Source organism: Colletes gigas, unplaced genomic scaffold (genome assembly GCF_013123115.1).
Source record: "Colletes gigas isolate AHSC1104 unplaced genomic scaffold, ASM1312311v1 Colletes_gigas_Sc00026, whole genome shotgun sequence".
Classification (NCBI taxonomy): domain Eukaryota; kingdom Metazoa; phylum Arthropoda; class Insecta; order Hymenoptera; family Colletidae; genus Colletes; species Colletes gigas.
The window spans coordinates 2,213,265-2,238,370 of NW_025106655.1; the positions used below are offsets into that span (position 1 = coordinate 2,213,265).

The following is a 25,106-nucleotide window of genomic DNA, read 5'->3' on the forward strand; positions in this document are numbered from 1 at the left end:
CTAAAATCCAAATAGACGAATAAAAAAATAGAAAAATTTTCTTCAACAAAAGTAATTCCTGAGACTTTGAAATATAAAACTTGATTAATCTGCCAACGATATTATAGAAGTTTTCGTCATAAACAAACTGCGCCAATACACGAGTCCATAATTTCACGATGCATTAATATTTAAAGATATCGGTGATTTAATTAATCGTTCGTGACGTTCAATAATAAATTCGTTTCCATCGTTATTGATTCTGGTTATTAACGTTTTATTAGCAGAACGTAATTTGGAAACGTTCGTTCGACGCGTTTCGATCGTCACTGCATGCATTCGCTCTTGTCGGACAGATGCGTGCCCGGTTATCTGCGAACGGACGGACAATAGTGCGAGGTAATAGATAACCCAGGCTCGACCCCTGCCGGTAAACTAGTAACAGTTACAGATAATTAGATATAGATTCTGTCGTGTGCGCATAGGGTTCGATGAACGTGTAAATTTCGATCTTGCGCGCGATGGGGAATCCGTGTTGCGAGCGTAGAATCGAGTATGCCCGACATTGCCAGTCTCTCGACCACTTCGATTTGTTCTCATGGACCGAGTTCCTTTCGAAAATTCATTATTCTTCGCAGTTTCTGCACCGAGATTGCACAGGAATGCGTGGTTCGATTTCTCGATATTACTCCAAATTATAGCAAAATATAAATATTAAATGTGAAAATAGTGATTCGATGTTGGAAGGAAAGTTGCCTGATATAATTGTGTACGATTGTGACGCTAAAATAGCTTGGAATGGAGACGAAACTGATTACTTTGGAAGAAGCAGCTGATAAAGACAAATGTTTTTAGCTGGGAAACGAAGAATTCTCAGAGCCATGTTCGTAGGAATTCTTTTCCCCTTATACAGAGTAGAATACGCTTGTTTTATTATTTAATGTTCTGGGATCGGAGATTCTCCGCATAGAAAGAATCTATAGAAACGATATAGCTGTCCTGTGATTCAAGGAGCTCGAATTCCCGTGCCCTTCTTTTTTCTTGGATTTCTACGCTGACGAAATACTTTGTATAATATGTACGCGTCTTCTTTCCTTGCGCAATAAAGACGCTATAATGGTAAGAACTACCAACGAGAAAAGGGAAAGACAATTGCATCGCGATCCAACGTGATCGTACCGTGGAAATGAACGAGAATACAAATCTCTCGCAGGGGGGGATTACGTTCGCACGAATCTCTTTCAATTCTTACAGTCGGTGGAATACGCTTCGAAAGTTTGACTACCCATTTCTGAAACACCGCGCAGAGGTAGAATAGGCGTTAGTCGCCACTGACACATTATTCCTCGTTACTTTTATTTCATAGCACGACTACCCTCGCAACAGGGAGATAAAGCCGTGGCTAAAAGCAGTCCCTCGTGGCCATCCATTCTCCGGGGAAACGTTTGTCGGTCGGCGGGATGTAACGGCGTGAAATTCGCGCTGGAAAACCCGGGAATAAACCAACCACCCTTTCGTTTCGGGGCTCACCTTCTCTTCGAAGACAACGCGTGGAAATCCGTGATTGTTTCGCGAGAGAGGCTGCGTTTTGCTCTCTGACGCTGTTTCGATAGAACGTTCGATCGATTCGTTCGCGTGGGAGACGTATATTTTGAAACCAGCAGACTGACGCGCGTGCCTCTTCTCGTTATTGGTGGTTCCGTTTCGAATTGATGGGTTTTTTATAACGTGGGATCGAAAATTCGGCGAAAACGATCAACGCTGGATGGAATAAAAATATTTACAAAATTTACTAGACCGAACGGTCAGTTAGACAAACTTTCATTCGCTCAACGCGACATATAATTTAATTATATGGTAAATTCAACCGTTACTTCTACTTTAATGTTATTATGACAAGCTCATGTTAAATCCTTTCCAGCGAACCGACGCGAAATTTCTTTCCAATAAATTAATTTTAAAGTCGAAACAAATCCACGGTTTCGCTTACGGTTAAGTTCATTCAAGATGAAACGTCCCGCGAATTTTTTCCCCGGGCAAATTTACGTTACAAAGGAACAAACTCTCTAACGTAATTCGAAACTGACACGGAACTCTTTCGCGAGACGCGATCGCTTAAAATTCTTTTCCCGGGACCGTGCGCTGCGATCGCGATGCCATTCTGAGCAATGAGAGTTTCCGTATCGAAAAACTTGGAAAGCGCAGAACGTCGCGGGTAAAACTTTAACGTCCCGGAGTTCTGTTGAACATAATCCCTCTGTTAATTACCCCGCTAGTAATCCCCGACGCTTTAAGTTCGCAATTCTCGGAGGGAGCCAAGTGAAGAACCGCCCCCGCGTTTCACCGCGAAACTCGGAACTGCGTGCACTGTTCCAAGAACAATTATGTACAGAATCGGTTAGAGAACGCCTCGAGTTTCGTTCTCACCTAGTCGGTTCGCTTGAAAACACGGGGTCGGGCCATCGTCGTGGAAACGGCGAATTCGTTTAACCGAACGTTGATTGTCGCTGGTAACGAACGCGAGAAGACGCGTTTCCCGATGCATCGTCGGGCAAACACGAGTTTCAACTCCGAGACGCCGACGACAGTTCCAAATAGTTCTGCTCCCGGTTCGTTAGGGCGATAAGTGATAAAAGGGGACTCTCGTAGACCGGGTAAAAGGATGCCAGGAATTTTTTTTTTTTAGTCACAGATACGCGCCGCGCGACCAACAAAAGCGGAGAAACCGCGCCTGGCTCACGAACGCGAACTAATCTTTTTAATGCGGCCTTAAACCGGCCGGCCTGAAAGTCGACCGATTCGATAAAGACTCGTCCCACGGGGAGGATTAATCCCCGCCAAATGATATTCAATTCCGAAATTCTCCTTCTTCCCCGGATAATTGTTATTCAGCCGTCCCCTCCGCGACGCGCAATTACGAGAAAGAACCGGGACCAGAAGGACGAGGAAGAACCAACAGGTATGCAGGATGGTCCATCAAAATCTAACCACTTTGCTTCTTTATCTAGATTTGTTACTGAAAACAGTATGTAAAACTGAGTAAAAAAATGTAGAAGTAGGTCGATCGGAATGCAATATTATTTGATATCTCGACAGATATTAGTCTTCTTTCGAATAAAAACGAAAAAGATTCAATTTCGCGTCGAATCCTCCTTACAGGGGTTGAACGAATTAGCGGGGGGTGGTCTCGAGAATTCTCCGACCCTCCAGGACTCACGGATCGTTGTATCCGCGCGCTATTATTCGCTACGTCAGCGAAATGCTTCGCCTCTGGCACTTGTTGCCTCGAATTTCGATGCAACTTCGCTCTTGTTGCTCGTCTGCGCCGGCAATCGACTACCATTGTAACCAAATTTCGGTTCTCAGCAAGCGCGTAATCGGTTTAACCTGGCCGGGTACTATAGTAAACACGTATCAGAAATTTCCCCTGTCCGCCGAAGCCCAAATAATTTTTACGCAATTCCCTCGAAACTCGTATTTGTACTCTGTCGTTTCAATCGGACGAAATGGCTACCGCAAAGTAAATACCGCCGGTTGAGCAAACAAATGGGTAAACTGATGAGACGGAGCCCCAGAAATCTCCACGGAAACTACGAACGATCGCGACTGCGACTCTGGAACAATCAGCGAGCACGAAAATGGATACCTCTATGCTCGGTTACTGCAAACAAGTTGCAAACGAAACGGGCGTATTTTAATTTTTAAATTAAACTCTTAGTTTACGAACTTACACATTTTATTGATCGAAATAACTTTATAAACTTTCCAGTTCTCTAGTCACTCTAGATAAATTTTCTATAATTTAAAGATACTTCCTTACAAAAGTTCGATCATAAATTAACAATAGATATTGAAAACAAAAAAAATGTATGAATATCGGTTACTTTTGGAGCTGTTACACGAGAAACCCTTTGAAGAACCGTTGGTCTATCTCTTTCGTGGCATCCGAAGCCTCATTCCAGTCCCTAGAACGAAACCGAACACTCCCCCGCACTCCTATAACCCATTAAAGTTCCACGTTACAGTGTTCCGGGGCCGGGTAAACTTCGGAAACTTATTACGTGCTCTCGGCGAGATCGTACGTCCTGTCGTCAGTTTTTTAGCAACAGGAAAGTTTGCGCAAGCTGTCGGCGAGAACATCGACGGTCCAGAGAGACGGAAGTGAGGAACCGATCGCATACGTGGCGAAATTCCCTATTTTAACCACGGTAATATTGGATGACCGAACATTTGAATTTTTCATCACGGAGCTAGAGCTCACGCACTCGCAAGAATACGTAATTCCCGCGCATCACTCCGCCCGGCGCATTTGCATGGATGAATGCGGAGTCGCCGGGGCGAGAATGCGCGATTAAAAAACTTCCTACGAATATTCGCTATAAAAATTCATAATTTCGCCGGCTCGAGAAATCCTCGGATCAAAGAAACGGAATCGCTGATCGAGAAACTGATTTCAAAGATCGAACCTCCGAGCGTGTAATTGCTTCCAGATAACGGCCATCTTAACCGGACGGTCCGATTGATCGACGGAAACGACAACGAATCGATACTGGAGGGTAAATTATAATTTGGTGTCGAACAATATCATTTATCATTTTAAAAACTAAGCAATCTGAATCTGTTTCTGTTTTTCTGAATATAAATATAGTTATATGATAATTGCAGTGTAAGCCGCAACGTTGGTATAATTGAAAAAAGGCGACGGTAGCCAACGTTTCCTTGATTTTCAACGCGAGAACTTTAAACGCGTATCGATTCATAATTCTAGAACTTCTAGTGTATAATTCTGACGTAAAATAGTACGAGTTAAAATTAACCCAGTCCCTCTGTTGTACGGCTAAGAGATTGAAGATTCAATGAAACCGGAAAAAGCAGGTTATTATTCTTCCTTGAAGAATACGAATGTAATTGCTGGAAACTGTGTGACTCGCGATGGGATTTAGACCGCTACGACGATTCTACCATCGTGACTGAGAGTCTTGGAAATATTGTACCGAGCAGGAAACCTTGAGTGGTTCAAGTGTCTCGGAATTTTTAAACGTCTTAAAGCTTTCGACGAAAACGTACACAGGAAAGTGTTACGAGTAATAGGAAAACAAGATTTTACTTGAAATTCCGACCTTCAACCAACAATATTTCAGGTTTTTCATAGAATACTAACGAGCAGCTTCGTTCCGAGGTTTTCAACAATTCCACTGCATTCAAGAGCAGCCGAGTTTGCCAAGATTTCCAAACCTATTTCGAGCTTAATGCATTTTCGAAGCTACTACAAATCTCGTATACACGATACATTTGAAGAATTGCATTCGAGTCTCGCAACTACCTGTAACCTTTGCAAACATAATAAATAATCAGCCAGCAGATATTCTATTGCAAGTTTTCTTGAATGTACACGTGAAATCTATTTTAAATGCAACAATATATCTCGTTAATTAGTTGTAAAATAAGTTCTACAGAAGAAGTTCTTGCTGTAAATTTCATTGAAAGATTTGTGAAATTACCATGAAATTATCGGAAGATTACCAAAGGATATCGTCTCTTCGAGACAGCTGATACAAAAATAATTAGAAAACGCAGCCATCAAAGATAGAAACTCGTCGGCTGTAAGTGGAAAATTGTCAGCGACCGTGTCCAGGTAAGCTGCCTTTCTAGACACATCTCGCGTGCTTCTATATTAGGCAGAAACCGCGACTCTCGAACAATACTTCCGAGAGATCGAGGAGGCGTCGAACAATATCCAGCGACGCGGCTATCGACGCCGCGAAAGATAAACGGTGAAATAATAATCGAACGTCCATCTTGGCTCTATTGTTACTTTTTCACCGATGGGAACTTTTCGTGGGCAGTTTCGAATCTCCCCTTTCGAAATTTTAAATTCGAGATTCTTCGGGCTCCGTGTTAGGAGACCATAAAACGCGATCGCATCCGTCTAGAAACGAAGAAAGATTAAGGAAATTCCTTGGGAATATCGTATAGGAACGGAGTAGCGACGCGAGAACGGGACGACTCGGGCCACGATTCAACGCCGTATATATCGGGATCTAAATAACGCCCTGACGTTTTACACCGACACGATCGTCGGTCTAACCTTGATTCCCTGAAAATTTTATGTTCCTATTCCGTCGCTCGTAGGTCATTTATTAAAGGTTTCCTCGACGTGCTATCGCGACTCCCTTTATTATCGCGGAGGCTAAAAGGCTTTTCTGATCGATCCACGGAATTCCAGAGAATGTAGAAACCTCGAAATTAAATGTCACTTTCGATAGAATTACGAAAACAGTTGCTACCATAAAGGTACCGCCAGAATCGTCCAAGAATCTCTTTACAGGACGTGTCTTTCCGCGGTCACAATCGTCGTTGCGTGAAATTAAAACGTTAGACCGTCGTTTGGGAGGGAAGAAACCATCGTGCGAAAGAAGAAACAGGCAGCAAATGCCTGGTATCGATGAACAACACCGTGAATTTATTACTAGTACTAGTACGTATTAAAATGTTGGACCATCACTCGAGAGGGGAAGATCAGTCGCGCGAAAACGGAAACAGTAAACGCGATACCGATGGCCATGAACGAGTGGTGGGAATAGGGTGATCGTTTACCCTAAGTCACCCCCTTACGAGTGCCTGCTGATACTTCTCGATGATCGAAAATGTCAAATTCTCTTGTTACCCGAACCGTTTGTTTAGGGCAGATAATTCTTGTAAACGTGATCCGAGGCTTTCGAGTCTGAGACGCATTCAAAGACAACAATACTCGTATCTTACGATCAGATTATTAAGCATGCTACGATTATACCAGTTAGAGGCAAGCACAAACAAAATTGGAACGTAAAAGGTTCAAAATTAAGGATAGGAAAGTTCCGGATGAAAAGTTCGGATAGCTGATGTTGAATTTTTAGTCGGCGAGCGTGTTGAACAGACAACAAGAAAGTCCTGGAAAGTTTCAAAAAGGGGTAGTCAGGGTCACAGCGAGGATCAGAGATGCAACGTTTAAAACGTGGGATCAGCGTAGAGTGGCAAAGTGTGTAAAAGGGAGAGTAAAAAGCAGACACAGAGCAACACAGTGTGTCAAAGATTTTCGTGGAATTAGCTTTCAAAATAAAATGCCACTCTATTCGCTCGTTACATTTTCGGTGCAAAATAGTTCCACAATATTATTATATAGCTATTTTACGAACAGAGATCCCTTTGGTTCCAATGCATACGCATAGTGGAGAACTGGAATTCGCTGTGAGAGATACTATCTACTTCCATATCAAAATTCACGGGAAAATCAACATCTCCGAGGTACGCATACTCTACAAGTCTTTTATTAAAACAATAATTCATTTTCTATAATTATTTTCATTCTGAGAATAGCTCTGTACCAGTAGTTACGTTTAACATCGAATTCTAGCAACAAATACCGCGTCTAAGAAAGCCTCGAATCACGCAGTATCCTGCAGAAAATTAACCCTTTGCGGTCGATGTCCACACACACTGGAGAACAAATTTTTACAACACGTTCTCTTATAAAGATATATAAAAGCTCGACAGATTCATTAACTGACTAATTTATGTATGCAAAAATAACCAAGAAATAATTTCTTTCTCGACGGACAAAATAATTACGGAGGTAAACTAAATGCATACGTCGGGCAAGGTAATTTTCTTTCGTGCTCCAAAACATGCGTCCGCAAAGGGTAAAAAACCAAACATCTCCGGAGACCCAAACGACCCTGTCGTGTCCCCGTAAAATAAAAAAACCGTAAGGATTGTCTTACTGTGAACCATTGCAGACCGCAATTGCCTCGGACTCTGTGAATCGTCCCGCGGATCATCGGAGCCGGCGGAACAGCTGTCACGAGGATAGCAGCGAGAGAGAGCTCAAGGTACGCGCGATAGAGAGAAACGAGCGCGAAAAACGAACCCACCAACGTACCGTGCCGCGCTCGTCGACCAACTGCATTGGTTTGTGGGCGCTTCTAGATCGTAAGCGCGCTCGCGGCTCGATTCGGGCGAAATCGCGTCTCTTCGGCTCGACTCGGCCGCGTTCGCCACCCTTCGACGACACTCGGCCGGTATTCGAGCCATGGCGGGGCTCGCGTACTCCCTTGACGCTCGAGCCGATAACTTTCACGGGGGTTGCGTGGACCAGAAGCCGAATTAAATAGATTAGGATCTCCATCGGGGTTCACGGGACAACCTCCACCGGGATTCATATTATGCTTGATAGCCGGACACACTAGCTCCGGAACCTTTGTGCGGCGGGAGAAACGCTCCCGCGTTAATTCGATTTGCGCGCCGATTCGCGAACGGCCACTGTGTGTTGCACGCCGGGGGATTGAGTTAGGGGTATAAATCGGAGGTGTTGATTCTTGAACTGGTACTAGAGTCCAGAAAACTGTCACATAGGATTTCGATTGGAGGTCATAGTTTTGAATTTGTATTAAAGAGACACTGAGAAATTAAAATTCCATGTCCTTAACACTGAATCAACCAAGAAATTCAAAACTATTCTGTACTATTTCGTTCAGTATGGGTTCTTCAAATTTTGAATATTGTCAAACAATATTTAACTCGTTTCACATTCGATTTTAATGCAAAGGTATAACATAATAATTCAAATTATATTTTGTTCTTTTTATTCTACTGAAAGATAGCAGAAAATTCTTTTAAATATTGGGGAGATCTTGGTATAAATCAGTACCTTTTTTTAATAAAACGTAGCCTTTTCCCTCCGAGGTAAGGCATTTTCTACCAAACCTCCTGCAGGCTTGTTGGGATTAACGAGATTTTATGATACTGTTGCAGCCTCCCGTGTTTCATAGGGGACCAGAAATTATAGACGACCAACGAAAAAAGAAAGTGGCACTTTTACTCGTGACGGAATAATTAAAACACGACGATAGATGTGAAACGGATGGTTCATCCAAGTGGAGGAAAAAGCTTCCAGAGGAAGGGAACAGGACGAAGCGATTATTCTGTACATATTACAGCTAATTACACGTACGGCCTGGCCTGCGTATACACGGTGTTCTTGTACAATTTTTTAGACACTGATAATCTAGCGAAAATATATTACGAACAAAGTCATCAATATGTCACAATACTTCCCGACACAGCGTAATATTACTTTAACCGAAGATAACAAAATTCAACAAAAGGTTATTTTGATTTTTTTATCGAAGAAAATATACACTGGCAATTTTTAATATTGCATGTTGTTTCCGAGTACTAATTAACTTTAGTTCGTAACGTTTGTTTGTTCAATTACTAACGTACAGCGAGAAACATCCTGCATATCGTTGCAGGGGAAAACGCAACGCCTTAACGAAGGCTCCGAAGTCGACCTCGTATCTACCTTGACACGAATGAAAACAGGCATGCAACGATCATGCTGACAAGCGTATCGAGAAAATTCTTTGGAATTTAGTACTCGCGATAATGTTGCAGAAATTGAACGTTAGCGTGCGAGCCGATAATCCAACGCATCCCATAATTCGACGCTGCTCAAATCCCACTCGCGCCGACCGTACAGATTGGACTGCATAATGAAGCATTAAGGGGAACATAGATCTCCCCATTGTCTGGTTCTCGCCTCCAAACACGGGCCAATCCAAACAAAAGGCTATCGTCATTGTCCTTGAAATTCGGGACAACATGTATACTCCATTTGCGGGCCAGAATTGGAACCCTGATGGCTGGTCACCTGGGCGTTCGAACCTGGTTTGGGCATTATCGTAATAAACCATTTGTCAAACGATTATTCTCTACAGCATTTCGTGTTCAACTCCAAGCACGAAACAATTTTTAATGCTATTCTTTGTTTCAATTTTTATTCGACTCTGATCGGAATTGTCCTGTAACCGTTCGATTCCCCTGACACGAGGGTGCAAAGATCCAGCTTCGCGTCGACCCGATCGTCTCGAGGAGCTTCTAAACATCGCCTCGGAGCCCGTCGAGAGTTAATTTAATCGACAATTGAACGCAGCAACTTCGTGGGAGAAGAGGCCGACGGAGGTAACAGAGGTTCGTTAACTGTGCGAGCGTTCTTCGCATTGTCGCGGCGATTGCAGAACTCCTGCCGTGAACTCTGTTGTCGCGGGAGTTTCAACAACGCCTTCGAGGCCAACACTCGTGCTAGTCCTCTCCAATTACGTGGCTTCCAGTTTTAACGCGACCGACCGTCTCGCGCTCACCTTTACCACCTGGAGATGAAGCGAACGCGAAGGGACGTCGCGCGTCTCCCGGAGCCAGGACAGCTACGCAAAAGCGATTAAACGGATGATCCAACAAGCCTCGGGACACGATGTCAGGGATGAACGACTCCATTCTACTTCGTAATGGCCAACAGCTTGAAAATCCGTTCGAGGGAATCCGAAGTAATACGATCGCTGTACATCCTGTTCTCCGCTTGTCATAACTGTTAACAATCCTATGACAGTGGATGAACGCTACGTTACTCACGCGTTAACAGAATTTAATGTATTGGCTGTTCTTTGCGTCTGTACGACTTGGAAATAAAATGTAAACTTTCGTAGTTACTGTGTTCCTTAATGTTTGTTTCCTATGTTTTGTCGCGTTATGGTTTTTATGTTACTGTTTGCATAAAATAACTTGCGTTACTAATGTAAAGAAAACGCGTGGAGGGAATGGAAACTCGGGGAAACAGCAGAGTTAATGTTTAACCTTCCGTTGATCGAGAAAGAGCTATGGTTGCCCCAGTTTCGAAAACTGCCCTGTATTCAGACCCGTGTTTCACATTTATAATAATAGCGATACATTCTTATAGTATCGAAATTGTGGAGATATATGCCAGGTAAGCCGTAGCTATATACTGTTATTAAGTTAACCTGGGTGGGAACAGTTGCTGGTTAAGCTGAATTTGCCACAGGGGTCATTCCATGCGAAATCGGACACTTTTCGGAGTACCATGTCGGATTTTGTTCTACTTTGAATATGTTGTAGTCTTTAGTGATATATAAACGTATCTCGAAGGATTTTTAAAAATTTTAAAAATTGTTGGTTTTACATCTGTTTGAAATATAGAACTCCCTTTTTTTCAATAAATAATAGCTGCTAAAGTAAAGAAGTTATAAAAATGAAATTTTAGGTACTTGTAGCAGACCCATGGGAGTATCAAATAAAAATTATTTTAATTAATAAAAAAAATTTTTTGACTATTTATTTTGCAATTGTTTACAACAAATGTCATTTTTTTATAGCGGGGACATATTTAAAAATCTGAAAAAAATGGGCATATAGTCCTGTTTGTCCCCTTCACGGACCAAGTTTTAAAAATACGGACACTTTAAAATTGGCCTTATAAAAATTAATTGAATGGAACGCTGCGTCGCGTCGTGACATGCTGGCTCGACCGGCCAAGTCGCGCAGTGCCTGCAACCGCCAAGCGGCTATACCTGCTATTGTTATACATAGGGTGTTGGACTGCTGGAAAATGTAACAGTTATTGGACACTCACTCTTTATCAATGACACTTAGCATTATACACATTTAAGTTGTCAATATTCAATGGGATAGGATGTTCAATGTTCTAATGGGATAGGATATGATGGGATGTGATGGGATTAGGTTCTGGTTAAGAAATAATGGTTGGATTGTACCAATGATCATCTACCGGATTAAATTGTTTGTTATAAAATTACTTACCTCATAATAGCTACAACTGTTGATTTTTCACTGTCTGAATAAATTCGGGCAGTTAAATGCGTTACTTCTTTAGTTGGTGTAAATAAGTGAAAATTGCGTGTTCCACAGATTGTTGTAGCCAGTCCACGCCTTTCCAGCAAGAATTCCGAATGTTCCTTATATTCTTATTTTGAGTTGAATTCAAAATGTACATTTTTAACAGCAACACAGTTTGTAGATGAATTAGAAATCCGATTACCAAAGTTGCAAATTCACGATTTTATTGCAAGAAGTCAAAGCAGCTTTTTTAAATATTCTAAAGAAAATGTAGGACCTGATGAATTTGTTGTCGTCGGCGATTTTGCGGAAAATTATTCCTTCGCTATCCAAGACGAAATCCAAAATTATCATTGGTCCAACAAACAGGCGACAATACACACATTCATTGCATATTATCAGGTGGATATTTGTTTAAACCATGAAAACTTTGTAATTACTTCGGATTGTCTCCAACATGACAGCACTGCAGTCCATTTATACCAGAAGAAATTAGTGGAATTTTTGAAGGAAACACATGGCACAACTATCAAGGAAATCAAATATTTTTCTGACGGAGCATCATCACAGTACAAAAATAAATATAATTTATTAATTCTCAATTTCCATTTTGAAGACTTTGGAATCAACGCCGAATGGCATTACTTTGCAACATCGCATGGCAAAAATGCATGAAATGGTATTGGTGGTTCTTTAAAACGTCTTGCTGCTCAAGCTAGTTTACAAAGACCGTTGGAAGACCAGATAACGACACCACAAAAATTATTTGATTGGGCAACTGCCAATATTAAAAATATACATTTGCAATTCAGCTCAACAGAAGAATATAAGGAACATTTGGAATTCTTGCTGGAAAGGCGTGGACTGGCTACAACAATCTGTGGAACACGCAATTTTCACTTATTTACACCAACTAAAGAAGTAACGCATTTAACTGCCCGAATTTATTCAGACAGTGAAAAATCAACAGTTGTAGCTGTTATGAGGTAAGTAATTTTGTAACAAACAATTTAATCCGGTAGATGATCATTGGTACAATCCAACCATTATTTCTTAACCAGAACCTAATCCCATCACATCCCATCATATCCTATCCCATTAGAACATTGAACATCCTATCCCATTGAATATTGACAACTTAAATGTGTATAATGCTAAGTGTCATTGATAAAGAGTGAGTGTCCAATAACTGTTGCATTTTCCAGCAGTCCAACACCCTATGTATAACAATAGCAGGTATAGCCGCTTGGCGGTTGCAGGCACTGCGCGACTTGGCCGGTCGAGCCAGCATGTCACGACGCGACGCAGCGTTCCATTCAATTAATTTTTATAAGGCCAATTTTAAAGTGTCCGTATTTTTAAAACTTGGTCCGTGAAGAGGACAAACAGGACTATATGCCCATTTTTTCAGATTTTTAAATATGTCCCCGCTATAAAAAAATGACATTTGTTGTAAACAATTGCAAAATAAATAGTCAAAAAAATTTTTTTATTAATTAAAATAATTTTTATTTGATACTCCCATGGGTCTGCTACAAGTACCTAAAATTTCATTTTTATAACTTCTTTACTTTAGCAGCTATTATTTATTGAAAAAAAGGGAGTTCTATATTTCAAACAGATGTAAAACCAACAATTTTTAAAATTTTTAAAAATCCTTCGAGATACGTTTATATATCACTAAAGACTACAACATATTTAAAGTAGAACAAAATCCGACATGGTACTCCGAAAAGTGTCCGATTTCGCATGGAATGACCCACAGGAGAGAGTGGTCGATACTAAATCTGCTCTGGAATGTTTAGTAGTATAGTAGTATCTAATCTGCGGCGTATATCTTGATGAATGTTGTATCTTGGAAGTATGTAATTCGGATTTGAATCAACACTCGTAAATCAAAAGTAGAGTCAACGCGTGTGCTTACTGGTTATACAATCGTAGGATGAATGTATTGCAATAGAATGCCAAATACGAGTTACATAATCGTTAAAAAATATATTTTATTTAAGTTGCTGTTACGAAAGGAACAAAGAAATCTAATGCTTTCTTCAACCCTACGATATAAAGTAGAACCCAAGTATTGGCACTCGTAAATATTGTTAAAGTAATATTTAACTTTCTCCGTAGGAAGTAGAACGTAGTTTATTATTTTGTATTCAGTTAGATATCGGTAGGTGAAAATTGCACATCCCATCAAGCATCGTGATGAGATTATATCGTACTTCTCGAGTTTTGTTGAATCTAGGAGAAAGTGATGAAACTCTCCTTTAGGAGTTTCGAGCGAAGTTGACTTAAAACATTAATAACTATAATAGTGTTGCAAACTTATTTCTAACTATATAACGAGAATGAAAAAGAAAAACAGACGGGCGTGGCGTGAGCTACGAACGGATAAAATGTGTTCTAGGTTCAACAAAAGTCGTGAGGTAGGATATAGTTTTATCACGATTCTCACGATTATGTAAAATAATAAAATAATAAAGAAGCGTTTTAAAAAGTAGCTTCGTACGGAGAAATTATTCTTCTCGTTGTCGTCCGTCTTTCTCGTTTTGCTCATCAAATTTGTTAGCAGAGGGATGCTCGTTTGTAGTTTCGTTTCTCTGACACGGAAATTCACACGTTTCCTCCCGCGTGTTCATTTCGGCCACGTTTTATTGAAACCCGCGCAAAGCTCGATTATCCATACAATATTTGGAGCGGCTTATTGCTCCGTCGACCGTTTATTGTCGAACGGATTTCGAAATCCGATTCAAAAGCCGAAAAGTAATAATTTTCCAACGCTTTCGCAGAATTTTAGGCAATTTTTGTTCGCGTTTTCTCTCGCCGAGAGCTGCCATCTGGCCCCTGGCGAAATAACAAACACACATTCACCGAATAACAATAAGGCGGAACGGCAGAAGCTCGATTCGTCGATGCGTGCTCGAACTATAATACAATAAAACGAAATTCACTACGAATCGATCGTGATTTTAACCCTCCGCGTATTGTGAGAATTTTATTGTGCCCATTGTAAAAAAAAAAATTATTTTTCGATTCTCTATACGTTCTCTAAACGTGACAATTGGTTGAATTTTTATTTTCACTGTTTGTCAGATTTACGATTTTTTTTAAACCTCTGTTAAAATTACATAAAAGTAATGGAAAATATAAAAGAGAATTTCGAAGCCTTCAAAACGATATACCGTTCCTACGATTAAAACAATTTTAGTCGGTTGAAAAATTCGTACAAGCACGATACGAGAACAAAAGAGGAAACTCATGGACCGCCCATATAAATATGTAAACCACATTTTCGCTCGACAGCGACGACGAGCGGACAGTCTAGCATTTAACATTCCATAAACGCGCATTGTACAATTATTTTAGGGCAGTACTCGTTTATTCGTCTTTACGAGATAATTTAGGTCAGCGCAGATTTTATGACTGCAAATCGAGTCGAGTTACTCTTCCATTTTCTTCGTGGCGAGCGCACGCGCGCACCTCTTTCCCGTGGAATTAATTTTCGCCATTCAGAAATAAATAATAACACACGCATATCGATTTGTTCGTTACTCGTTGATTACTCGGTGAACAAACGTGAAATCAAAATTAAAAATTTAAAAGAACGTTTCTGCTTCGATCATAGATTTTCAGTTTTTCAACCTTCGTTTTTTGTCATCGAAATACTCCATAGAATAGTTTAATTTTCCAATGTAGGAGAAGCGTACGAACGATGTTACGAATTAACGGAGCCCGTAAAGAAATCAACACCGAAAGATAAATTGTAATCGTTGGTTCGCGAAAATTCTCATATAATTCGGTTGGTGAAGAGGCACAGTTCGAGGCTGCCGGCATACCGAAGCGAATTTACGCGAATTTTCTTTTCCCCTGACCCAGTTCCGAGCGGCGGCCAGATAAGCAGAGACAGGTTATGCTAGCTAGCTCGCCCGGATAATGAATCGCGCGCGCAAATGTCAACGGAACCAGCTCCACCTCCGGCACGTATCAAGTTATTTACATAGGTGTTTCGGCCGTGGACCGTTCCGGATTCCCCATTAATCGCGATAACGCAAAGAGAATCGACTTGGTCAACCGAAGACGTTGAACGGACGCAAACAATATCCGATAATGAACTTCCGCCCCCGGAGAGATTGCTCTCGAAAATTAATATCGATAAAAATTCAATCTGGTCCTCTTTCTTTCGGAAGAAGGAAGGTAAAGAGTAATTACTTCGTAACACCGACTCTTTGCTTCTGAAAATTACCTCCATACAGTTGAAAACGTTCATTTCTTATATTCATTTCGTACCTTTTTTTTATTTATGACCTATGTATATCGTATTAATTAAAACTCACTTTTATTATAATAAAACAGCACCAAAGTATTGCTTCGACGGATGATTAAAAAAGTACTCGTATACCTCGTTCGTTTCTCCCGCCAGTTTGACTCCCTTTTAATTATAGTCACTTTAGCACAATTCAACCACGTATTAACGCGCGTACAAAATGGAGCATCGAGTTGACAGTGCCTCAAGAATGATCCAGGAATGAGCAAATACTGACCGAGGAATATTTCCTTTGCTTCAATATCTAATTATGAGTCAAGATGTCCAAAGATATGTGTTATCTGTTCTGAGTCAGTTGCAACGGTTCCTTAGTCACGACACATGTTTATATGCATGTAAAAGAGTATTGCAACTCAATGAACTCTGACGAAACCGAGGTAAGAGAATTATTCTACCAATAATTTGCAAGAACAACATTCGACAAAGTTAATGGAGCTGTCCAGATTTCCAAGATTAAGTTCACATAAAAAATCAACGTAAATCAAATTGACTGCTGGAGGCATCGACGGGATAGCCCTTATTTCTATTAGGAATAAAGTTGTTACATCGATCTCTAGTGTTTTGTTTTGTATAATAGTCGATTACAGCGCATTATTCCTGACCATCGGTGGATGCAAATCAATTTCAGTGTCATCCAGGCGACGTCTTTACGTAAGTAACTGATCTCGTCGAAAGTAACAGCGGTGTAGTTAATAAGCCAGTAGTATGTGCAGACCGCATTAACCAAACGCGCGATACTTCGAGTTCGTTCGCTGTCAGTGGTTTCACGAGGGACAAAAAACAACGTGGTGAAGCCCTCGTCCCGATGAAAGAACAAGTTGTGAACGTTACTATCGGATTACTGGTTGGCGCAAAACGTTCGTGGGGCAACGGCTGTCGCGATCGAATGCCCGTAGAAATCATGAATAATCACTAATTATCGATTACGAACCGAATTCGAGATTTGGAATTTTGGATTGTTTTATATTGCATCGAGAATGAAATCGTTTGAGAAACACTGATCCACGTATAAAAATGTTTCGATCTTTGCACGAGTCTTTTCGTGTATGGTTCACGATGGAGGAAGATCGGCGAGGGATCTCTTGGACGGATTTCCTTCGGAAAACAACGATTCGGACCTCGATGGGCAGATAGAGCGAACCTTGAGTCGAAGGTGCAATCGCCTCGAAGCCACGTGCGTGCGCGTGAATTGTCGTGGGAAGGCGGGAAGCGCGTAATTAAGCGAGCGAAAACGATAGCGTTTCCTTCCCGTGCTGAATTTCATCCGTGGAAATGCGATAAATTTGTTCAGAAAACGGTGTCGTTTGCTGCACGAGCCGCACACGGCACAAAACAATTTCGACTGCGCCGCGTCGCGCAAACTTCAACGTGGAAATTCGACGGTTACAAACTTCGGACGCGCGCGTAAATGGGTCGAATCGTGAAATCCACGCTGGTTAATCACTGAAACTTCCCGAAAGGGACGTAATTTTCTCCCGTTGCGTGAAACTCGACCGAAATACAAAAACGAAAATCCCACGATCCTTTGACGCAAAGTCGAAACTCGCGACTGTTTGTTCGTGATTTACAGTTTATTTCCACGCGGCGTCGTGTATAAACTCTGCGAGGATCGCGGTTCTAAAATTTGCTTAATGACTCGTGGTTCGGGAGATACGGTAATTAACATTTTTGCGCTCCATTGTTAATTTTTGCGAGAAAAACTGCGTAGGAATGTTTGGTTTCATTAAAATAGATAGAATCTAGAATAATTAACGAAAATATAGTTATTTCCTTATAACAGAGCGAGTTTTCTGCAACGTCTGAACAACAGGTGCAGAGAAATTGCTGGACAACTCGACCAGATTTAATTTCAACCTCGATTATCTTGCGTTTAAAAATTCATCGGCGCTGATAGATCGCGCGTGTAAAATTGCAAATCGTTCGCGAGAGCGATTTCAATGCGCTAGATGATGAAAGGGAAAGCTATTTCCTGTGAACCAACGAAAGTTCCAGTCACGAAAATGCATATTTCTCGGGATGCTCTCGAATATGATCGGTCATTACTCGTGCCACGGTTGGCTCGCGATCGCCGCTATTTCCTCCTAGAAACAGGGGAAAGCGGATTTACGTTGTTCCAGCTGCATCACGATCTTAATGAGCTAATTTACACCGAGTGTTTAAAACGTTTACCAAGTTATTCGGAACAAAATTGTGGTTTCAATGATCTCTATCTCTTTGATGGATCGTCAATCTATTCATATATTTAGAAATTGTCTATTTATAAACGGTCAGAACAAAGCAAACAAGCGTATAGCACTCACTTGTTCGGACGTTGGGGTAATTCGGTGAAAACGTAATCGAATGAAGAAGTTGACTCGCACTGTGTTAGTCGTGTGTCAAAAACGAGCACGGTGTAAACCGAGTCACTGTCCTCCCCGACTCGTCGACACCGTTGGTGACGCTGTATCGTTAAATGGTTTCATTAGGGAATTTCTAGGCCGCCATGATACGGGAAACGCGAGACGAAACTCGGCTGCGAGATACGGCTGAATGATAGCGGGGGTCGAGCGTCCCAACGCGAGCCACGTAATTCCGAAATCCACCTCTATCGTGAACCAAACGAGTCGGTTAATTAAACCGGCTGAAATCATTAGGATAATTGCGCCTCGCGTGGCTCCCAGGGACCGAGGGACGAGCTAGTCTGGCGAACATCCGTCGACGAAGATTTCAAGTTATACTTCAGAAATGAATCGGCAACGTTTTCAAGTTGTTTCGAGGAAGCGCGAGTTTCGAGGACATCTGATCAGTTCGTGGGTGGCAGGAAAGTTAGAATGGCCCTTCTCCCGTAACAAATTTCGTATATCGCTCCAGAGATTAAACCAGTGACGGGTCTGGAAAAGCTCAAAGGGAGAGGGTTGACTATTCGAGAATTGAGAATAAATGAAACTTGGCATTGTTTAACGTTACAACGCAATAGTTTAAATAATTCTTAACAATATATGGTATATGGATAATGAAGGGGCCCATTAGTATGCTTAAATAATAATTTCTCGTGACCAGAACTGACCACTACTGACCAGTTGGCCAATACTGACCACTTGACCAATGGTGAGCTTGTGATGACCAATGGTGACTACACTTGCTGGCCAGTCGTGAGTACTGTACAAATTTTCCCCCTCTCTTATTTTATTGATGCCAAAACTAGTATGTTTCTGTGTACTATTTGATGGAAGTATTGATTTTGTTTGATTTACTGGTTTCTGTTTCGTTTCTATGGATATTTCCCCTTATCGATATTCTTTTAAATTGTTGGTCATTTTTATTCTTCCGTTAATTTTGACAATCCTAGTAGTATCTTAAGTATATGTGGTCATTTACTGTTCCTATTTTTTGTTTGGTTCTGGAATTCATATCTGTCTCTAACAAGAACTAATGTTGAAAGACGATGTATGATAAAATACTGCTTTCACTTCTTGTTATTTCGTACAATCGTTTGACTCTCTACCTGCGTGCATCAGTATCGCCTGTTGATTAATTATAATTTTTACTTTGATGTTATTTGTGATGTGGTTTCGACGTTAGGCGCAACAAATTACTCCCCTGCATTGGTCTTTATTAAATGTTCTTTAATGATACTAACACAAGTAGCAGTTTTTGTTTTAGATCAGATCTATTGTAGATCAATTCCAAGGACATCGAGGAGGACGCCACAGCCGCCGAGGGATTCAACCATCAAGGGATTCGATCATCGAGGGATTCAACCACCAAGGGATTCATCCGCCGAGGAACCTTTAATTCCAAGTACATTAGTCTTAAGCTTCGTCGCGAATCTTACAATTAACGTCGAAGATTTCTCTATTATCCGTGTCTCCGCGCTCTACCAAGCAATTATTGACCAAGTATGTAACTTCATTTTCTCTCGTCCTCCCGTTTCTCGTTTCGATCACCACTGCTTTAATGTAGAAAGCAAGTGATCAGCCGTGTAGTTGGTCCAAAGAATCGCCTTCCCTTGGTGGCTCGAGATATCAAGGCCAGTAGGTTCAATCCTAAGATCTGCTGCATGGTTCAGCATCACGTCGCGTCTCGTATCCCACGATTAAGCTTCATCCCTTTGTAGACGGTATAATTACTTGGTACAACTAAACTAGAAGATCGAAGGAACTTTGCTTCCTTTTATCTCTCTAGTTTAGTAACCTAAGAATGTAAAAGGGAGATCAATGGAACTTGGATTCCATCTATCTCACTTCGGGTCTCCACTCGCAGCAACCTCCACGTGGTGATACCTGGTAATCGGTGTTACCTCCGATCGAAACGTTCTTCTTCATGGGCAACACCGAAGTTAATGGCTGCCCAATTTAGAATTGCTTTTTAATCTAAGATCGTACAGGCTTTGAATGCTTTAACGAAATTTGAAAGCTATACGCAATCTCGTGCATCAAATACTATGCGTTCACCAAGTATATACTCTGAGGCTAACAACTTCGTAATGAAACTGAGAAATTTAAAGCAACATTCAACGCTAACCGGCAAACGATGCCAGGTCGCATTTTCTGACAGAGACCAAGAAATGTCTATCTCGACGCTTCCGTTTCTCGCGGGAGCGCGTTGTTTTAATCACCAGCAACACGACACAATGCCGCCAGGAATCGACGACACTTGGCGGGCACTTGTCTCGTTTTTCTTGGCTGGGAACGGGGCATTCAGCAGGGACAAATGCTCGTTACTCGCAGCGGGCGTCGGGACGAACGAGCATCTTCAGACTAGGCCTCTCGTCGTACGAAACAGAGCCCCACCGGTGATTGCAGCTACGGAAGAGGACTTGGGGGCTCGATGTAAAAAAATTTGTACAACCGTGAAAAATAAACGAGCGGTCGGCCGACACTGTGGTCCAATGTAATTCCTTTCTTCGGGAAAAATAGATGCTCGTCACCTGGCCTCGCGAGCTTTAAGTATTTAAGCAACGGTGCAAAATTATTTTCGAAGGGGTTCGAACGTTCTTATTTGCAATTTCCAATGAGTTAATTAAATTAGTGTTAACCTTTGTTTTTTACTACCGCCGTGAATTGAGCTTTCTAAATTCAGGTCTCCAAATGAGATTGGATTGTGTCTTGTGAAAGTTTATTCTTTCATTTTTAGTTCTCTGCGAATGCACTCGTTTCGTCGTGTTGATTTTAAGGCTTTTGTATAGTAGGAGTTCATTGTGTACCGATGGACGCGAAATTGCAAATAAAAATAGAATTGATTATATTTTCGACGAATGTGTAACAAAGGAGGAAGGTTCAAACCCTCAGTGGGCGACCCGCTGCTCCTAAACGGGACAAATTTAGGGGTTTACGAGCAGGGTTAGTGTCCAACGATCGACTGACCTGATGCCACAGGCAACGAAGAAACTTTCACGAGGGTGAAACGAAATCACAGTAGGAGTCGAGTGCGTGCGTCCCGTTTATTGTCACCGAGTTACTCTCCTCTCTGTAGTTGAGTTCGCAAACTCGACGTCTGATTCTTGAGCGACTGATAGCGAGACAATAGAGAAGCGAGTATTCCTCCGACCTATATTTCAGTCGGCATTTGATATTTAAATACACGCTGGAAGCTTTAAAACCGACCTCCTCTGGCCTCTATTTCAGCTCCTTCAATCAAAACCCGATTTCCCGGCGTCTTTTCGCCGAACAAAGGACCTCCGACCTGCCCACTCGAGCGATTTTGAATTGAAATGGATCACGCCGGAGGATCGATCGCAAATCGATTCGAAATAACCCTGTGCTCTGCCAGTAAAAATAAACAGTACTCGCTGACTAGTCTGACCTCGATTGCTTCATCAAAGTAAACCCGAGAACCTGACTAAACATCTGACGCGCAATTGTCACACTTGTCACTGTTAACGTGGTGAGAATTCTATTAATCCATCGTCCTGAAGTTTATTACATTAAAATTCAAACCTCGTCGTATTCTCGAGCTATTAGTAAAATTAATCTGTCCTTTTGTTACCACTGGGTGTACGAATGCATTTACAGAAATTAAAGAGCATATATCTGAATAGTTATTTCTAATTAAATTATACAAACAGGGTTAAATCCTTGAAAAATATAACCTTTTTCAACGAACGTGTCTGAACGTTTGAATCTGTTTCGTCACAGTTTCTTTAGTCTTGAATTCTCCGTGTTTACCATTGTATTTCCCTGTTATAGACGCACTTCTATTTACGACGGCTCGAGCAAGAAATTGGAACATTGTTTATGCAATTTTACGCAGAATAACAACAATGGCTGAAACGTTCTTACGCGAAACTTCGCTCCAAAAACAACTTCGAGAGGTGCTCTCGTCGTTCAACACAAACATTGACTTGCTTTCGCACGTACACATATTTAATGTAGGAACAGAATCCGTGTTACTCATTGTATAAACATTAAATATTAAAACTGAATAAATTGCTGCAAAATACTGGCCAAGTGCCTAGGCAAATCGACAGGCGAGACGAAATCGCGAAAAAAGAGAAAACAACTGGCAGCAAAGAAACAGCATTTGCTGCAGAAGATTTATTGCATGGCTCTGGAGGAAATAAGTTCTGGTAAGCTGACAAGTTTGATCATTACTCATGAAATAATCGATACCGAAACTATGAACAACAACATTGGCACTTTTTTTGTATGCAAATTGCCACGAATACTTTTAACGTGTATATGAAATATTTTTATTCGATATTTGGTGTCGTTTAAAAAAAAATCCCAATTGCTTGGCTGTTTTTTGGTCTTCGTGGTTCGAGCACACCGGCTACTGTTATGGGTTCTGACTCATAATTCAGCGTTTATTGAACAATGGGCAGTGGTTACTATAGGAACGTGACGACGAAGCCACGATAACAACGGCACACGCAATCGGTAACACGACAGCTCGGAGCTATAGGTACCATGTCTGGGTACATACCTCGAGCTAGTCAATTTGTATAGATCCGTTGAAGGCTCCATATACATTGTCGTTGAAAGATCGCCGCGGAAAAGCTCGATAAAATTGCGAGCGAAACAGAGTTGGCGCCACTACAGGACGTTTCAACAAAAGATTATAGTAAATCTTTGTAAATTTTTGTTAGCGAAGAGTACTATTTTCATCGTTCAGTTTGAATCCATACTTTTAGCGCCATGTCTCAAGAGTATGCACAATTTTTTTCGTACGGAAATATTAAAAATTGTAAGAGTTACAATGAATCCAGTGAAGGCCTTCTTCATCTTGCAATATACCCTATTTATGTAACTCGACATAGTAAGCTTTGTATACTTAAGACACTCGTTTCTTCTTTAAATAATTAAACTATAATCTAATCTTTGTGTGTGATTAATCAGTAGTTACCCTGTGTTTGGTTGGTGTAAACGAGTTTCATCAGCACATGCACTATAAACCCTACAGGTCTCTAACCCTATTCTTTGAAACATCCTGTGCAGACTATGAAGGCGTTGTCTCGTATCACCCACTGGCTAGACAGGTACCTTCGACAAAAGAACGAGCTTCTTTGTGTGGGTGATAGTTCCGTGTAACATCCTTCGCGACGTCCTGGAAAATATATTCTCTGATATGTTGCTGCGTCGATAGGTGTAAGCCGCGATCTTTCATCATCCTTTTTTAAAAATGGAAGCCGCAAAAGCGATCTAAGCGCGTCAAAGGCTCCCACAGGTAACTTCGATCGAAGGGTATAGACCCATAAGTATGCAGAAAATTCCATTTAACCGTGCGTCGATCGTCAGATTTCGAAGAAAAATATTTTTACCAAGTTTCAAAGATATTCTATTTTATACGCTGTTGAAACAGTTCCAGGACAGTCTCGTTTACAAGAAATAGTAAAACGTAACTTATTCAGTTTCATCGAGTCAATACACCTGTTATTGCCATTTATGCAAACTACAGATCGATTTGTTTTTATAATTTCCGAATTTATCGAGCAACGTGCGATTTCGCATGTGCCCGTGCGTACGCACACCTCGTCGGGGTTTATTTAAATTAGCAGAATAATCAGAACCGCGAATTACTGACGCCAATTATTTCCTCGTTGAACCGTTCCGTTATCACGCGGCACCGCCATTGCAATTAGCTTGGAATCTTTTATATCATCAACACGAAACCGTTACAAAGCGAGCGTTGATAACGGGAAAGTTTGACAAAAGCGGATTACGGTTACAGTCGGAATTCTAACAAAAGCGGATTACGGTTACAGTCGGAATTCTGACAAAAGCGAGGATTCCCAGTGTTGGCCAAGTTTCATTAATTACCGAAGTTCCGATGATCGGAGGATCCGATACATTGTGGCAAAGCACGCCGTGTCACGTATACCCGGTGTATCCTGCTATTTCTCTCGCTATCGCGAACGATCGTGTTACGATCGAACGTGTGGCTCGTGAACGATAAAGATCTGCGTCGCAAACACCTGTAATATTTCACTCGAATATCGACCGATGCATCGCCAAATCCGTAGGTCACCTTGATTTAACTTAATGATCCTCAACATTTTTATTTTTCTTCCCCTTTTCTGGGCTGAACTTGACATTTTCTCGACGTTCGAAAATATTTAAATTGAAAATGTATTAGTAACGATGTCGATTATAATTTTGCAGATTCCAAAGATTTTCCTAATTCACAAAAAATGAAAAGGAAGGAAATTACGGTCTCCTAACGGCGCGAAAGTCGCGTAATCCTAGTTTCCACGTGCGCGTGCAGAAACTGCGAACTCGCGACCGCTCGAAACCGCGTCCCCGATTCCTCTCGAACGAATTGATATCGTCGTTTGTACAGTTTCAGTGATTTTTGCCGTTCTTTTTTTTTCATTTTTTTATTTTTCATTCGCGTCTGACAGAACCTTCGGCGCAATTTGATCGCCGCAAATAAATAAAGGTTATTCAACGAGCTCGACAGCCACTATAAATTTATCGTGTCGTCTCCGACGGGTACACGGTTATATTTCACTTTGGAAATTCGCTCGTCCCCGTATAAATTGCAACGTTAAACTTCCCCGACCTTTTTTTCACGGAACATCAACGAACCGGCGTCACGAGCTACGATCTGGGCTGGCTGTTTAACTCGACGCGAATTTTTTATTAGCTCCGAAACATCCCGCGTACGGAATCGTTGAGATTACGACCCCGACGTATTATAT

The 25,106-nt window shown here is 41.4% G+C and overlaps 1 protein-coding gene across 4 annotated transcripts in view; it reads right to left on the reverse strand.

The window, feature by feature from the left end:
* Positions 1-25,106, reverse strand: part of LOC122401657 (probable serine/threonine-protein kinase yakA) — a 154,744-nt gene that overhangs the window by 70,580 nt on the left and 59,058 nt on the right. The window contains exon 1 of one of the 4 annotated variants that reach the window (XM_043403922.1): positions 7,740-7,848. The exons of the other annotated variants lie outside the window; for them this stretch is intronic. The gene's annotated coding sequence lies outside the window, so the exon portion shown is untranslated. Of the gene's footprint in view, positions 1-7,739; positions 7,849-25,106 lie in introns of those variants that run through there. 4 annotated transcript variants of the gene reach the window in all.